General features: G+C 37.6%; 1 pseudogene; it reads left to right on the top strand.

The window, feature by feature from the left end:
- Positions 1-266: 266 nt before the first annotated feature.
- LOC127689559 (olfactory receptor 1444-like) lies at positions 267-1,216 on the top strand (annotated as a pseudogene).
- The last annotated feature ends 7,492 nt before the right edge of the window (positions 1,217-8,708 follow it).

Below are 8,708 nucleotides of genomic sequence, written 5' to 3'. Positions count from 1 at the left end.
CAAGATACTGTCTTTCTGATCTCTTGAATAGGCATATTGTATTCATCTCAAATAATTAAGCACTAATAAAATCAGACGGTAGACCATGTGTTTTACATGTCTCTCTCTCTCTCTCTCTCTCTCTCTCTCTCTCTCACACACACACACACACACACACACACACGCGCGCGCATGTGTGTGTGTGTGTGTGTTTTATTTTTATATCTTTATGGATTTCTGGTTTTAGCTTCATTCTCTTTAATCATTAGGCAAAAGTTAAGCTGACTTCAATGGAGAACATCACAGAAGTGATGGAATTCATCCTGCTGGGCTTGATAGATGACCCCAATCTTCAGGTTCCTCTCCTCCTGATATTTTTCTGCATCTAGCTTGCCACTCTGATTGGAAATGGAGGGATTATGGTCATCATCTTCTCAGACTCCCACCTCCACACTCCCATGTACTTCTTCCTCAGTAACCTGTCCTTTGTAAATCTTGGATACTCATCAGCTGTAGCTCCCAAGATGGTGACTGCACTTCATTCAGAGAACAAGATCATCTCCTGTAATGGCTGTGCTGCTCAATTTTTCTTCTTTGTGGGGTTTGCCACTGTTGAGTCTGTCTTCTGGCCTCCATGGCTTATGACCGTCATGCAGCAGTGTGTAGGCCTCTTCATTACACCACCACCATGACAACAGGTGTGTGTAGCATCCTGACTGTTGGCTCTTACACCTGTGGCTTCCTCAATGCCTCAATCCGTGCTGCAGAAACATTTAAACTCTCTTTTTGTGGTTCTAATAAGATCATTCATTTTTTTCTGTGACATTCCCCCACTCCTGGTTCTTGCATGCTCCAGCACACACATCAGTAAGTTGTTTTTTTTTTTGTGGGATTCAATGTTTTTTTCACTCTCTTAGTAATTTTCATCTCATACCTCTTCATATACATTACTATTCAAAACATGAAATCTTCTGAGGGACAAAAGAAGGCTTTCTCCACTTGTGCTTCCCACCTCACTTCTGTGTCTATCTTCTCTGGCACAATCATCTTCATGTACTTGCAGCCCAGTTCTGGTCAGTCCATGGACATGGACATAATAGCATCTGTATTCTACACTGTAGTCATTCCCATGTTGAACCCCTTGATCTACAGCCTCAGGAACAGAGAAGTGAAAAGTGCTCTCTGGAAAATACTCAATAACATTTACCCTCAGTGTTTTAGTGTGAATAGGAAGTAGACAGGAAAGTAAGGGGTAGATCACCTCCTGGGCAATTTCAACTTTTGAAGTCTGAAGAATTTCAGTTTCACCTTCCTCAAGAATAATCATCATTTCAGTTCCTAGGAAAAGGGGTAAAAATCAGTACTTGGAAATGTTTCCTTGTGGAAGATGATTACCTTCTGTTGAACAGAGATAAACTAGTACATTTATAGCTTTTATACAGAAGTGTATTAATAATGTAGTTTAAAATAGATCAAAGCACACACATAAATATGGCAAAAGCTGCCTGGGGAGGGACTGTCATACTAGAGCCTGATGTTCGCATCAGCTGAGGCTGACCATAAGCAATGGGGTGTGTCTCTGTAGCTTCTGCTTCTTTTCTCGGTGACTCTGAAGCATATTTATCCACCTTGGTCAAGTATTCATTCATAACCTGGACGAAATAGGGCATGGCAGATCCATGATATTATGTCTCCGTGCAGTTTCCAGGATGACATCTGACCTTTTTTCTTCCTGCAAAAACCCGTGTAGGAGCTCTTCAGCCAATTCTGTATCTTTAGATAGAAGCATACTGCATTGCATCCTTGTAAAAGCTGTCTTTATGGCATAGCTCCACACTCTGTTTCCAGCAATTGTTCCAGGCACCTTTTGCTTATGGTTATGTTGCACCACCATATGGGCAGCCACAGCCCAGCTTTGGGTACAGCATGTGAGATGGAAGCTGATCCTGTGGTTTCCTATTTTCATACTGAAGCATCATCTACCCACTTCTTAGTTTATAGACGGGGAAAGAGGCAACATGTTCTTGTAACCTTTACTTCATGAAGGACTACTTTTTTGTTTTAACTATAGACTTGGATCACCTATGCTAAAACTTTATTTTCACATTCTGAATCATTAGACCTTCTTTTTAAAGGGGCATAGTATTCATGTGGGCATTTTCTTCCCCTCATTTTTTGAAGAACTGCTTACTATTCAGTCTATTGTGAAGAACCTGATTTGTACTCTGTAGGGTTAAAAAAAACAAAAAAAAGGCATCTAATATTGACTCTCTTAAATTTAATGTATGTAAACAGCTTTCACTATGTATTGTCTAAATGCACTTGAGTCTTTTTTATTAAAAGAAAAGCTAATGTGAAAATACTGGTATGTGCCCATGCAAGACTGTCAGTGCCAACAAAGACAACACTAATCAGCATATCCTACTTTGGATCATAGCACTCTCCAAATTATTTGAAAAATGCATATAGATGACTTGCCTGAATTTTTTTAGATGAGTATAAAAGGCCCTTTCACCTATGCAGGTCCCCTATTATGCATATAGAAAATGCTAGTGTGTGTCGGTCACTTCATGTGTAACAGGTGCCCTCATGTTGTGCTGTATCCTGTGCTTTTTGTGGGGGCTCATTCCATTCAGGAACAAAAAGCACCATGATTCCACACATGTGTATTTACTAAGCCTTCCCTGAGGTTTGTGTATGTTGGATATCGTGGTGTTTTAGACCACTTAGTGTACAGAACAGAGAATTCAAACAAGATATTGCTATTCGCCAGTTTTGTTTGTGGAGTTTGAAATTGCTCCAATTTAAAATAAATTACTGGACTGTGGAAAACAAAGAATACCAAGCCACTCAACCACGATATATATCTAGAGAACCTAGGTCAGATGCCCACAGAGTCCCCAGTTTCTGTAAAACCCCATAAGTCCCAGTCAGTTGATTCTGTGAGCATTTAACTGTGGTGTTCCTGGCCATGCTGGCTTCTCTGACTCTTCCTCTTCTTCCTCCACAGACTCTCAGAACTCCATCCAGTGTTTTGCTGTAGCGCTCTGTATCTGCTCCCACCAGTTGCTTGATAAAGTCTCTCTGGTATCTTTGATGATGATTCTGCTAGGCTACAGTCCCAGATCACTCTGCAGGCAAGACCAACTGTAGAGAAGGATTTGTGGCTCCCTCCACTTGAGGTCTTAGAGAAGATAGCCTATTCAGGCACTGTGAAGGAAAATGTTTAAACAATCTACAAAATTATCTAAAATGAGCCCTGCTTTCCAAAGGAAAAACCAAAATTCTATAGTTTAACTTACTTAAACTCACCAAGAAGCAATTGTAGATTGATTTGGCTAGGTTTTATATTTTATATATGGATTTATGTGTCAAATAATACTTTTAGATTTTTTAACTTACTTTTGTTCATTATGTGGTAGAATTTGGGGCTCCTGAGGAAACCAAAGATTTTTTTCTTTTCTTTTTTTTATTAAACTAATAAAATTTATTTTAAGATATACAACTCAGTGTTGACATTTTCTAAGTCATCAAAATAATTTATGATAGTTAAATGCCTTTTAAATATACATGATATCTTCTGAAGCTAAAAATAATATGCACTCAACCAATTTTAAAAATCTACTTGGAGCATTAAACATGATAGAAGTAGAAAAAAATCTGTTATGAAGTCATCTATGACAAGTTCCTGATTAGACAGAAACCATTCCATCTCCAAGGGAGAATACTCAGCATAACTGTGGCTTCATAGAATGAGCTGGGTAGTGTTCCTCCTGTTTCTATTTTGTGGGATAGTGTGAAGAGTATTGATATTAGGTCTTCTTTGAAGGTCTGAGAGAATTCTGCACTAAAACCATCTAGTCCTGGGCTTTGTTTTGGTTCGATGACTTTTAATGACTGCTTCTATTTCTTTAGGGGTTATGGGACCATTTAGATGATTTATCCAAGCCTGATTTAGCTTTGGTATTTAGTATCTGTTTAGAAAAATGTTCATTTCATCCAAATTTTCCAGTTTTATTGAAAATAGTCTTTTGTAGTAGGATCTGATGATTTTTTGAATTTCCTTGGTTTCTGTTGTTATATCTCCCTTTTCATTTCTGATTTTGTTAATTTGGATACTGTCTCTGTGCTCCCTGGTTAGTCTGGCTAAGGGATTATCCATCTTGTTGATTTTCTCAAAGAACCAGGTCCTGGTTTTATTTATTCTTTGTATAATTCTTTTTGTTTCTACTTGATTGATTTCAGCCCTGAGTTTGATTTTTTCACTGCTGTCTACACCTCTTGGGTATATTTGCTTTTTTGTTGTTGTTGTTCTAGAGCTCTCAGGTATGCTATTAAACTGGTAGTGTATGCTTTCTTCAGTTTCTTTTTGGAGGCACTCAGAGCTGAGTTTTCCTCTTAGCACTACTTTCATTGTGTCCCATAAGTTTGAGTATGTTGTTCTTTTATTTTCATTAAATTCAAAGTTTTTAATTTCATTCTTTATTTCTTCCTTGACCAAGTTATCATTGAGTAGAGCTTTGTTCAGCTTCCATGTGGCCTTTCTTTTGTTTTTGTTGCTGTTGAAGACTGGCCTTAGTCCATGATGATCTGATAGGATGCATGAGAGTAGTTCAATCTTCTTGTATATTCTGAGTTTTGTTTTGATACCAATTATATAGTCAATTTTGGAGAAGGTACCATGAGGTGCTGAGAAGGTATATTCGTTTGTTTTAGGATAAAACGTTTTATAGATATCTGTTAAATCCATTTGGTTCATTACTTCTGTTAGTTGCATTGTGTCTCTGTTTAGTTTGTGATTCAGTGATCTGTCCATTGATGAGAGTGGGGTGTTGAGGTCTCCCACTATTATTGTGTGAGGTCCAATATGTGCTTTGATCTTTATTAAAGTTTCTTTTATGAACGTGGGTGCCCTTGCATTTGGGGCATATATGTTCAAAATTGAAAGTTCTTGGTAGATTTTTTTCTTTGATGAGTTTGAATTGTTCTTCCTTATCTTTTTTGATAACTTTAGGTTGGAAGTTGATTTTATTCAATATTAACATGGCTACTCCAGCTTGATTCTTGGGGCAATTTGCTTGGAAAAATTGTTTTCCAGTCTTTTACTCTGAAGTAGCATTTTTCTTTGTCACTGAGGTGGATTTCTTATATGCAGCAAAATGTTGGGTCCTGTTTACATATTCAGTCTGTTAGTCTATATCTATTTTTTTTTCCTCTGAGAGTAGTGTTGAGTTTTCCTCTTAGCACTACTTTCATTGTGTCCCATAAGTTTAGGTATGTTGTTCCTTTATTTTCATTAAATTCAAAGTTTTTAATTTCATTCTTTATTTCTTCGTTGAGAATTTGACTTAATTTGAGAATTGAGTCCATTGATGTTAATTGATATCTTTTAAGGAAAAGTAATTGTTGCTTTCTGTTATTTTGTTGCTAGAGGTGAAATTATGTTTATATGGCTATCTTCTTTATGATTTATTAAAAGAAGAATATTTTCTTGCTTTTTCTAGGGTGTAGTTTCCTTCCTTGTGTTAGAATTTTTCATTTATTATTTTTTGAAGGGCTGGATTTGTAGAAAGGTATCATGTACATTTGTTTTTGTCATGAAATATCTTGGTTTGTCCATCTATGGCAATTGAGAATTTTGCTGTGTATAGTAGGCTTGACTGGCGTTTGTGTTCTCTTAGGGTTTGTATAACATCTGCCTAGGACCTTCTAGCTTTCATGGTCCCTGGTGAGAAGTCTGGTGTAATTCTGGTAAGTCTGCCTTTATATATTACTTGACATTTTTCTCTTATTGCTTTTAATATTCTTTCTTTACTGCATTTGGTTTTTTAAAGTTTATTTTCTATATTCTTTGTTTACATTCTAGAAGCCTTCCCCTTTCCCAGTCTCCCCCCCCAATATGTTCCATAAGTCCTCTTTTCTCCATGCATTCTCCTGTCTTTCCCCCTCCCTTTTCTCTGTTCTGATACTCCCCTACTATGCTGGATCAAGTCTTTCCAGGATTAGGGCCCTCTTCTTCCTTCTTCATGGGAATCATTTGATATGCTAATTGTATCTTCACTATTCAGAGTTTCAGGTCTAATTAATATCCACTTATCAATGACTGCATTCCATTTGCATTCTTTTGTGATTGCGTTATCTTGCTTAGGATGATATTTTCTAGTTCCATCCATTTGCCTAAAGAATTCATGAATTAATTGTTCATGCATTGCTGAATAGTACTCCATTGTGTATATATACCATATTTTCTCTATCCATTCTTCCATTGAGGGATATCTGGGTTCTTTCCAGCTTCTGGCTATTATAAATAAGGCTGCTATGAACATAGTGAAACATGTGTTCTTATTGCATGTTCTTATTGGGTATATGCCCAGGAGAGGTATAGCAGGGTCCTCCAGAAGTGCCATGCCCAGTTTTCTAAGGAACCACCAGACTGATTCCAGAGTGGTTGTACCATATTACAATGCCACCAGCAGTGAAGGAGTGTTCCTCTTTCTCCACATCCTCACCAACACCTGCTGTCTCCTGAGTTTTTAACCGTAGCCATTTGACTGGTGTGAGGTGAAATCTTAGGGTAGTTTTGATCTTCATTTCCCTAATGGCTTATGATGTTGAGCATTTCTTAAAGTGCTTCTCGGCCATCTGAATTTCTTCAGGCGAAAATTCTTTGTTTAGATCTGTACCCCATTTTTAATAGGGTTATTTGGTTCCCTGGGGTCTAACTTCTTGAGTTCTTTGTATATATTGGATATTAGTCCTCTATCGGATGTAGGGTTGGTGAAGATCTTTACCCAATTTCTTGGTTGCCATTTTGTCCTTTATATGGTGTCCTTTGCCTTACAGAAACTTTGTAATTTTATGAGATCCCATTTGTCAATTCTTCATCTTAGAGCATAAGCTATTGGTGTTCTGTTCAGGAACGTTTCCCCTGTGCCTATGTCCTCAAGGGTTTTCCCCAGTTTCCTTTCTATTAGTTTCAGTGTGTCTGGTTTTATGTGGGGGTCCTTGATCCACTTGGAGTTGAGCTTAGTACCAGGAGATAAGAATGGATCAATTCGCATTCTCCTGCATGCTGACCTCCAGTTGAGCCAGCACCATTTGTTGAAAAGGCTATCTTTTTTTCCACTGGATGTTTTCAGCTCCTTTGTCGAAGATCAAGTGACCATAGGTGTGTGGATTCATTTCTGGGTCTTCAATTCTATTCCATTGGTCCACTTGCCTGTCCCTGTGCCAATACCATGCAGTTTTTAACACTATTGCTCTGTAGTATTGCTTGAGGTCTGGGATATTAATACCCCCAGAAGTTCTTTTACTGTAGAGAATAGTTTTAGCTATCCTGGCTTTTTTGCTATTCTAGATAAATTTGAGAATTGCTTTTTCCACTTCTGTGAAGAACTGAGTTGGGATTTTGATGGGGATTGCGTTGAATCTGTAGATTGCTTTTGGCAAAATAGCCATTTAAACTGTATTAATCCTGACAATCCACAAGCATGGCAGATTTTTCCATTTTCTGGGGTCTTCTTCGATTTCCTTCTTCAGAGACCTGAAGTTCTTGTCATATAGATCTTTCACTTGTTTGGTTAGAGTCACGCCAAGATACTTTATATTGTTTGTGGCTATTGTGAAGGTGGTCATTTCCCTAACTTCTTTCTCATTCTGCTTATCCTTTGAGTATAGGAAGGCAACTGATTTGCTTGAGTTGATTTTATAACTTGCCACTTTGCTGAAGTTGTTTATCAGCTGTAGGAGTTCTCTGGTGGAGTTTTTTGGGTCACTTAAGTATACTATCATGTCATCTGCAAATAGTGATAATTTTACTTCTTCCTTACCAATTTGTATACCTTTGACCTCCTTATGTTGTCTAATTGCTCTAGCTAGAACTTCAAGTACTATATTGAAAAGATATGGAGAGAGAGGACAGCCTTGTCTAGTCCCTGATTTTAGTGGGATTGCTTCAAGTTTCTCTCCGTTTAGTTTGATGTTGGCTACCGGTTTGCTGTATATTGCTTTAACGATGTTTAGGTATGGGCCTTGAATTCCTGTTCTTTCCAAGACTTTTAGCATGAAAGGATGCTGAATTTTGTCAAATGCTTTTTCTGCATCTAATGAGATGATCATATGGTTTTTTTCTTTGAGTTTGTTTATGTAGTGGATAGCATTGATGGATTTCCTTATATTGAACCATTCCTACATCCCTGGAATGAAGCCCACTTGATCATGGTGGATGATCGTTTTGAGGTGTTTTTGGACTCAATTGCGAAGAATTTTATTGAGTATTTTTGCATCGATATTCATAAGGGAAATTGGCCCGAAGGTCTCTTTCTTTGTTGGATCTTTGTGTGGTTTTGGTATTAGTGTAACTGTGGCTTCGTAGAGTGAGTTGGGTAGTGTTCCTTCTGTTTCTATTTTGTGCAACAGTTTGAAGAGTATTGGTGTTAGGTCTTCTTTGAAGGTCTGCTAGAACTATACACTGAAGCCATTTGGTCCTGTGCTTTTTTTGGTTGGGAGACTTTCTATGACCCCTTTTATTTCTTTAGGAGTTAGGGGCCTGTTTAGATGATCTATTTAATCCTGATTTAATTTTGGTGTTTGGTATCTGTCTAGGAAATTGTCCATTTCCTCCAGAGTCTCCAGTTGTGTTGAGTATAGGCTTTGGTAGTAAGATCTGATGAGTTTTTGAATTACCTCAGTTTCTGTTGTTATATCTCCCTTTTCATTTCTAATTTTGT

Source organism: Apodemus sylvaticus, chromosome 1 (assembly GCF_947179515.1).
Source record: "Apodemus sylvaticus chromosome 1, mApoSyl1.1, whole genome shotgun sequence".
NCBI classification, from domain to species: Eukaryota; Metazoa; Chordata; class Mammalia; order Rodentia; family Muridae; genus Apodemus; species Apodemus sylvaticus.
This window is presented reverse-complemented; position numbering and strand designations above follow the sequence as displayed.